This window comes from Ursus maritimus, unplaced genomic scaffold (assembly GCF_017311325.1).
Source record: "Ursus maritimus isolate PB19 unplaced genomic scaffold, ASM1731132v1 scaffold_13, whole genome shotgun sequence".
NCBI lineage: Eukaryota > Metazoa > Chordata > Mammalia > Carnivora > Ursidae > Ursus > Ursus maritimus.
This window is the reverse complement of record NW_024423675.1, coordinates 43,644,301-43,654,054: the sequence shown is the minus strand read 5'-3', so window position 1 is coordinate 43,654,054 and position 9,754 is coordinate 43,644,301.

Here is a 9,754-nt window from a genome sequence, read left to right as displayed (position 1 = left end):
TGTTCCCTCTCTCACTGGCTGTCTCTATCTCTGTCAAATAAATAAATAAAAAATCTTTAAAAAAAAAAAAAAAAGAAGTTGTGGTCCATATATACAATGGAATATTACTCAGCTATCAGAAAGAACGAGTTCTCAACATTTGCTGCAACATGGACGGCACTGGAGGAGATAATGCTAAGTGAAATAAGTCAAGCAGAGAAAGACAATTATCATATGGTTTCTCTCATCTATGGAACATAAGAACTAGGAAGATCGGTAGGGGAAGAAAGGGATAAAGAAAGGGGGATAATCAGAAGGGGGAATGAAGCATGAGAGACTATGGACTCTGAGAAACAAACTGAGGGCTTCAGAGGGGGAGGGGGGAGGGGAATGGGATGGACCGGTAATGGGTAGTAAGGAGGGCACGTATTGCATGGTGCACTGGGTATTATACGCAACTAATGAATCATCGAACTTCACATCAGAAACCAGGGATGTACTGTATGGTGACTAATATAATAAAAAAACATTAAAATAAAAAATTAATATAAAAAAAAACCACCCTGCTTTCTGTAAATGAGTAGGTGTCCGCATCCTGGAGACGTTCCACTCATAATATATCTCATTGTGAGAGCCTCCTTCCATCTCTCCCTCTAACCGTTCTCCATGGAGGCATATCACCCCCAAGGGGGCAATAATTGCTTCTTGAGGAAAAAAAAAAAAAAAATATATATATATATATAGTACACCCACTCACACAGATATAGAGTATATCTGTGGTATTAAATTTTCATGAAAGAGCATTATAAAAATATATCCAAAAAAAGCTCCTTAGAGGAGATGGTAATGAAAAAAAAAGTTGGAAAGCCTGCTCTACACGCTAAGCGTTTTGGGGAGGAGGGTTCTGAACTTCACTGTGATCTCCTCTGTGCTGAGAAGACTGTCTGTGCATAATAAGGATTAATGACAATATACTGGAGGGAGGGGTGAAGGAGATGAGGGGGGAGGGAGGGAGGGAAGCACCTGCATTTTGCCTCCATCTTGAGCTACAAACAAGGGACAACATTCAATGGGCTTAACCAATAAACACCATTGGCCCATTCCACTGTTAGTTTGTTGGTAGGTAGTGAGATACTTCAGAAATCTCAGCCCTGACAAAATAATCTCAAAAGAGAGGGCATCTTCTAGAAACTCCTCCAGAGCCTTCAACAACATTCCCCTCTTGGCCAATTCCCCGGACTGAGTCACAGGACTTTTTCAGAACCTTCTCAGGCAAGGGGGTAGACTCCTCCTTAGCCCTGGAGCTGGTCCCTCACTCTCCCCTTCCCTTTCTTGCTCCCTCAGTATATTAGTAATCCAAAGGTGCAGAGGAGTAGCAAGAGCCCAAATAAAATCAGGATTCTGTGAGGAAGGAAGAAGGAATGGACGGACGCTGGTTAGACAAACAACAGAGTCCACTTAATTACTGGCTCAAATGTTTCTGAGCAGTTTTATTAAGAGAAATGGGCTTCCACGGTGTTCCTTCCATATTTTAATCGATCTTAACAAAACAAATCATTTTTAAATTAATTATTTTGATCATATTTATTTTGGCTAGCTGTTTAATTCAGACACATGAAATACAGTTGTACCTTTTCATGTTGAATGCACATTTTACAATATATTGTGGTCTCTTATTTAAGCAACCTTAAATAAATCTTGGGGTTTTTCTGCGGAAGGGTGTATGTATCAGAGAAGGAACATGGATCTGAGAACCGAAGGACCAGGGTTGTCTTCTTAGCTTTTCTGAGTTAAATGGGTGACACCGGGCAAGTCCCTTCCTCTTTCTGAACTTTGGTTTTCTTGGAAATAAAGATTATCAAAGTCTCTTCCATTTCTAAGTTTCGGTGTCTTGGACTGTACTTCTGCTATCTAATAGATTACCAAGGTTTGTGGGATTTTACTTATATCAATGCTTTTGCTAAATATTTTGAATCCTGTTTATATTTTTTTTGACATTGTGAACAGAAGCAAGCTCTCAATTATAATGGTGTTTTAATAGGAAAATGTAATCCATTTAACCTTAAACCACGTCACATCATATCTCCCAAGAGGAAATATTTGTAGCAACAGAAGAAGCCTGCTGGATACAGTTTTAAATGATCGCATTTGTAAATTACCAAAACTAAATTGTTTGGATGGGATGCATGGATGGATGGATGGATGGATAGATAACTGAATGAACAAATGTTCTTGCTGTTTAACATTAGGTATAATTCACTGGTGACACTGAGAAAATTAAGTGGTAGCGCATATCTTTCAGCAATTAAAGACCGTGGATATTGCCCCAATTCTAATAATAGACCAACGGAGGGCTCTGCAGCCTGTGTCTACATTCATAGCACACTCTATTTGCCAGCTCCCCAAGGGGTCTACTGGCATTTTCACTGGACTCTGCTTTCTCTCTATTAACACATCACAACAGTGTGTTGCCCTTGTTGAGGGAAGCCAGTGACCACACTGAGGTCTATAATGGCCAGGAAAATCTCTGGTGGTAGTCCCATTTCTCTGGTCACTTTCCCCTTAAGGATTATGAGATTTGGGGGCACTGGATGGCTCAGTTGGTTAAGCCTCCAACTCTTGAACTCAGCTCAGGTCTTGATCTCAGGGTCATGAGTTCAAGCCCTGTGCTGGGCTCCATGCTGGGTAGATCATACTTTAAAAAAATGATTATGAGATATTTAAGTTATTACTAAAGAATCTGAGTGTGTTTTCTTTTTCTCTCCCACATAAGAATAATAAATAAATACACAAGTACAAATACCACACACATCTTGAGCCCCTTACAGTCAGTAAAAATTTTAAATTATTAAGAGTAGTGACAAATTTATCAATGTTTCTAACATGAAATTGTCATCTAGAAGGATTATTTTGAAAGCACTTTTCCATTTTAGCCTAATAAATTGGCATCATCAAATAGCTGTTGTCTTATTGTTTAAATATTTCCAACTAATATCTAAAGCCTAACGGACAAAAGCGAATTCTAACAGCCAGGCTCAGAAACTCCAGGGCATAGGCTTCCTCGAGTCCCCATTCAGTTGAAGACCTCCACCGTCACCCCTACCCTGTGATTGTTGCTTTAGTGGCCACTTCCTGCAGCTGCCATCTGGCTGATTAGAAGGCGTAAAGGACTATGGTGACAAGCCCTCAGGGCACTACTCCAACCCTTTGGGAAGCAGAAGGAAATGCTTGGGACTCTAATTAGAGACCCAGGAACCACTAATAAACAGTTCAAGCAGTCTCAAAGAGAAGAGGGTACGGGTCTGGAAAAAGAGACCCCTTCATGTGCCATATTCCACGTCCTCCGTTTGTGTCCCCCTTTCATTTTAGAAGAGTCTCTAGCTTTTTTGTTTGTTTGTTTTAATTACAAATCTGAGTGTCCAACCATGTCCCTATTATTAAGAACCTAAGAATATCTGCTCTGTGGCAGGCCTATGAGCTACTCCGGCATTCATTTATACGTGTCTGTTATGCTCCAGGTGTGGAGGAAAATTCTGGGAATTTAAGACAAATAAGATAAAATTTTGCCCTGAAAGTGCTTGAAACAGCTGATTTGATACTCCCTCCCCATGGCCCCATGTTTATCTTTCTTTTTTTCCCATTTATTTTGGAATTCTTAATCACTATAGCCTACAGAGTACAGGCTCTCAGCTCAGACCAGACTTGAATCCCAGCTCTACTTTTTAGTTTGTATGTGACTTGGACAAGTTACTAATATTTCTGGGCCTCAGTTTCCTTACATGCAAAGTGGGGGAGATGATAGCTCCTACTTTTAGAGATGCTTAGAAGATGTTAAATGAATGGGACATGTTAGCTATTCTTACTAATACACCATATTCTCTTGTGCCATCAACAGTGCTATTATCTTGTATTTCATCTCCATTAAAAATGTATAACTGAGATCAAAAAGACAACACTGAAACTGTCGTACAATATCAGAAGGTGGTGAAACACGTTAATTGGAATTCTGATTATTACTTCAGTCAATAGAGAAGTTGAATGTTGCTTTACGCATTTATGATCCCTTGTATCAGGGAAGATTTTCTGAGTCCTCAGATGTGGGTGTTTCTTCACCTACTTTTGCGGATATTCAGGCAACCTCATGTGGTCTTTTTTAGGGAAGAGGAAGCTTGTGCTTTCTTAAAAAATGGAATCACCTTCATTGTTCCCTCTGATTATAAGAGTAAGTCACGTTCATTACAAATTTTTGGAAAATACAGTGAAGTATATATAGCAAAGCAAAAAAAAAAAAAAAACACTCAAATCCCAGTAGAAAAAAAACTGGGAACATTTTCATATATCTCTCTCTATGCATTTTTATGCATATATAATTAATAAAATAGTAAAATATAAGTTAACAATGGTTGAGAAGTTATCTCGTGCCAGACATTATTCTAAGTGCTCTACAGGTACTAACTTAATTTTCACAATACCCTTGTGAGAGAGGCTGCCAAGAGTAGCTCATTTTACAGCTGAGGAAACCAAAGCACAGAGATATTAAGTAATTTACACATAGTCACACAGCTTTTTAGGGGCAGAACCAGGAAAATGTAGAGCCACGATTCAAAGCCAACCAGTCTGGCTTCTGAATTCACAAACCGAACCACTCTGCTATACTGCTTTTCCAAACTACACGTGCTATTTTCACCTAAAAAAGTAATGAAAAATTCTTTCCAGGTTCTTAATATATACCTATAATTTAGTAATTTAATAAGCCTAGTAATATTCCATCATATATATACTCATATTTTTATTTACTTATTATAGAATATTATTAATTGTTTATACCTTTATAAATATATATTTATATGTTTAACAGCCTCCCATTGTTGAACATTTCGGCCATTTGCCATTATAAGCAGTGACCATCATCCTTATAAACACAGATATATCCACGTCTGATTATTTCCTCAGGATAAATACCTATAAGTATAATGCCAGATCAAAAGTCATGCATTTTTCAGTGCTTTCAAAGGTCGGTGCCAAGTTGCTCTCCAGGAGACTTCTAGCCAGCCGAGTAGGAGAGTGTCTGTTTCCCACACACTTCTGCCAACACGGATAAGATTTTCTTCAGGCTAAATAAAAATATCATTGCTTTTCAAATTTCTATTTCTTTGATTAATAATTGACTGTTTCTTTATTAGTTAATTACCACGTATAATTCTTTTGAAAATCGCCTTACCCTGCTTTTTTCTAACATAGTTTGTGAATTTTTCTTACTGATCATAATTTGTATTTGTGTATCAATATTATCCTGTTGTCTGCTATTAGCTGTTGAAATCTAACCCTCAGTTTTAAAGAACTTATATTTTCATTTCTATTTTCTTTTGGACTTTTCAGGAAGAGGCTTTTTAAAAATTAAGATTTTCATACAACCACTTAGGTGTGGCTAAGAAGAGCTGATACTAGTTAAGGAAAGAAGGCATTCCTTAACCAAACCAGATAAAAATACTACTAAGTTGAAGGCCTAAGTTTTTTTTTTTTATTTATTTAAGATTTATTTATTTGAGAGAGAAAGAGCACCAGCAGGGGTAGGGACAGAGGGAGAGGGAGGGAAATCTTCAAGGGGACTCCCTTGCTCAGCGAGTAGCAGGAGCTGGGGCTCCATCCCAAGACCCTGAGATCAGGACCTGAGCAGATATCTACAGTCAGATGCTCAAGGGACTGAGCCACCCAGGCGCCCCAAAGACCCACGTTTTATAATAATTTTAAAGATAGGGAGAAAGCAGAATATCAGCTTGATAGAGGAACAACTTCGCAGACGAGGAACTGGAGGCTCGGTAACTGAGTGACTTGGCTGGAGTAACAGTGTAATTAATTGATGAAACGAAATGGAACGGGGACCACCTGGTCTGAGCTCTACATCGCGCAACTTCTCTGAAAAACCAAGGCCACGTCTTCCGTCCCTCCCCCCCCCTCCGTGGCGCTTGTCCTCACTGTTCTCGCTTAGGCTTCAGCCCTAGGTGATTTCCTCATGGTCTCTTCCTCTGGCCACGGAAACTGACTTCACCTGCGGATGCCGGCCTCCTGGCAGTCCGTGCTCTAGTTGTTGGGAGCAGTCGGCTCTGGTGGTGTCTCGATGGCCAGGCTCAGGGCCAGCCGCCCAAGTTTCGGGGCCCAGTGCAAAATGAAAATGTAGCCCCCTTACTGAAGAAAGGGGGTGAAAACTACAGGGGGAAAAAAGCTTTTCCCCTTTCCTCAGGTTCTCTGTTGCCCCTTCGTGGTGTTTTGCTGTTGTTGTTTTGTTTTTGTTTTTTGTTTTGTTTTGGGTTTGTTTGTTTGTTTTTGCTATTTGACGCCATTCCCCCCGCCCCCCTTCCCCAGAGCGACTGCAGACCCTCGGGAGCGCCGGAGCCCCTGCGGTGGACTCCACGCGGCACGGAGCATGCGCGCGCCCCCGCCTTAGCGGCTCCCAGGCCCCGCGCCGAGGGGCAGGGGGGCGCCCGGGGTGGGGGCGCCGGGCCCAGGCAGCTGGCAGCCGGCAGCTCCCGGAGGCGGGGAGGAGAAGAGAGGCTCCCCGGGCTCCCAGGCAATGATCCATTGTCCCACTGGAGTTCCCTTCAAAGACACAAATTCAAAGATAAATCAGAATTGCACGATGGCCACGAAGCCAGCCCTGCCCTGGCTCGTCGTGCTGTCGGAGCACCTCCTTCCTCCCCGAGCACGGGTCTGCGCGCACTGTGCCACATTTATCTTTTTTCCTCCTCCCCTCACCACCCCAGCCCATGACCACCAAGCTGCTGGAGATAAGCACAGGCAGCCACAAGGAAAGACACGCCTTTTGTGGGAGGTCGGCGAGAGCGCCGCAAGCGCATTCCACTTAATTACCAGGAGACATTCTCTAGAACTGCTTTTCATACTATTCCTAGAACCGATTAGCCAGAACCTTTCATTTAGATGCAACTTAGAGACGGAAAAAAACAAATAACTACGGTACTGTATTTTAGCAGCTTAAACGGCTCCATTTGTTAAGCTTAAACAGATGAATAGCTTTCCAGAAATACACAGAACAGCACTTGGGCCTGGTGAATGCATAACAATGACAGCTGCAAAGTCACAAAGGAAGTACCTTTTAGGTGGCATTTGCTAATGAGTTGTATTTGGGGAGGGAAAGAAAAAAGTTGTTAAAGTAATGACAGTCAAAGCCAAAATAGAAACCTTCTCCCGTCTACCTGATTTTATGGATTAACAGCTGGATTACCAGTTTGGAATATGATGGTAGGTGGCATTGGTAAGGAGCAGGTTATGGCATTTCCTGAGGGAAGGCTCTGTCTCCGGACTTTTTGGACTTCTCATTTATGTAGAAATCATACATACACACAGGCTGCTTTGATAATTGCATGACTGTAACAGTTGCTTTTTCTTTCGCAAAGACATGTTAACTAGATAAGCACATATAGTTCAGAGAAAACAGAATTTCTGCAGAGAGGCAGATGATTTTCACGATTCCAGTGACCACGGTTTAAAGCAGTGCTAAAAATGTCCACAATAGCTAAATTGTGGAAGGTGCCGAGATGCCCTTCAACAGATGACTGGATTAAGAAGTTGTGGTCCATATATACAATGGAATATTACTCAGCAATCAGAAAGAACGAGTTCTCAACATTTGCTACAACATGGACAGCACTGGAGGAGATAATGCTAAGTGAAATAAGTCAAGCAGAGAAAGACAACTATCATATGATTTCTCTCATCTATGGAACATAAGAACTAGGATGATCGGTAGGGGAAGAAAGGGATAAAGAAAGGGGGGGTAATCAGAAGGGGGAATGAAACATGAGAGACTATGGACTATGAGAAACAAACTGAGGACTTCAGAGGGGAGGGGGGTGGGGGAATGGGATAGACCAGTGATGGGTAGTAAGGAGGGCACGTATTGCATGGTGCACTGGGTGTTATACACAACTAATGAATCATCGAGCCTTACTTCGGAAACCGGGGATGTACTGTATGGTGACTAACATAATATAATAAAAAATCATTAAAAAAAATAAATAAAGCAGTGCTAAAAAATGTGATACTAATTTTAAATATTTTCTTCAGTTTTAAAGTTATAAATCAGAATATGTTAATGAAAGAGTTTCATGAACTTTGAATTCAAGCAAAGAGTTTAAAAATTAATTTTGCTGTTTCTTCCTTTTCATCTGTTCATTCAAAGATGGTTTTTTAAAATTAGCTTCACTGGGGGCGCCTGGGTGGCTCAGCATCCGCGACTCTTAATCTCAGCTCGGATCTTGATCTCAGTGTCGAGTGTTCAAGCCTAGTGTGGAGCCTACTTTAAAAATGAATAAATAAATAAAATAAAACTAGCTTAATTGCGTTTCCACCTTAAGAGCCTACTCTTAACAGAGCAGCTTTTGAATTCATGATAATGTAAGCTCCATAGCAAACATTGTCCCTGAATTCATACAGACGTCAATCTGCCGAGGAACAGACTGATCAGAGAAGTGCCCGGTTGCTGAATGACACTTGAAGTGCTCGTGCGTGTTACACACAAAGACACTTAGCAGTTTTGAAAGTGTCGAGAGAGAGATCGTGTGCTGCGGTTGAAAGATAACTGAACTGCATTATTCCAGCCCCAAGGACATTTTAATTTAATTTGAGACGAGTAAGCCACATCTGCTGCTGAAGCCGCTCGAATAGAAACCAGGGACCCAGAAGCAACCTGCCCAGGCTTTACCTTCAGTCCTTTCTCCTTCTTCCAAATTGTACCCTTTCTATCTTCTAATCCTGACCTATTTTGTAAACCTCTATTCTGATCTTTTTTTTTTAAGATTTTATTCATTTATTTGACAGAGACAGACAGCCAGCGAGAGAGAGAGAGAGAGAGAGAGAGAGAGAGAACACAAGCAGGGGGAGTGGGAGAGGAAGAAGCAGGCTCCCAGTGGAGGAGCCTGATGTGGGGCTCGATCCCGGAACGCCGGATTCACGCCCTGAGCCGAAAGCAGATGCTTACTGACTGCACCACCCAGGTGCCCTGTCCTCTCGTTCTAATCTTAATCTTCGTTCTTTAGTGATTGAAACCCTGAATAAATCAGCCTGTCCAACACATACAAGACAAAAGCACTACGTTCTAAATGTTGTGTGGGTGAGGGTGAGTCAATTCCCAATGTATAACACAGTGGGGCCAGCCACTCTCAAAATGTGAATTAATTACTTTGTGCCCTGTCAGTTCTCCCGTTTTCCTACTTGACTGGCGTTGCCTTCCACCCTCTACCCACGCTGTCCTCCTTATATCCCACTTGAACATTCTACGCCCATCCTTGTTCATTTCATCCTTCCAAAGCTTTCTTATGTTCATCATGCCCTACCCCAATGGTTCTCAAAATGAGCACAGGTGCTATTGTGGGAATCAGTTCCCAGCTCTTCAGCGTCCATATGGGCTTTTTATTAAAACCTTTCTACCGGAAAAAGAGCCTGTGGTCCAAGTGTCTTTCTGGTTCTACGTTCCCATCTCCCCTTTTATAAGCACCCTTCTCTCACCTAAAAGAATGAAGGCCCACCTCTTCTCTATCAGGACTCAATATAGTTGTGGGCTTAACACTCTCGGAGGCAAGAAAGACAAAATCAATTTGAAATAGTAATGCTGGCATTGAGACTCTAATGGTCAGCTAACAAATCCTTTTTACAAGTCAAGTGACTTCTGATTCTTTTGAAGAAAAGCTGATAAATCATTAAAAATCATTTTCTCGACAAATCATTCTATGATTTTGTTAGAACATATCTTGGAGAAGCG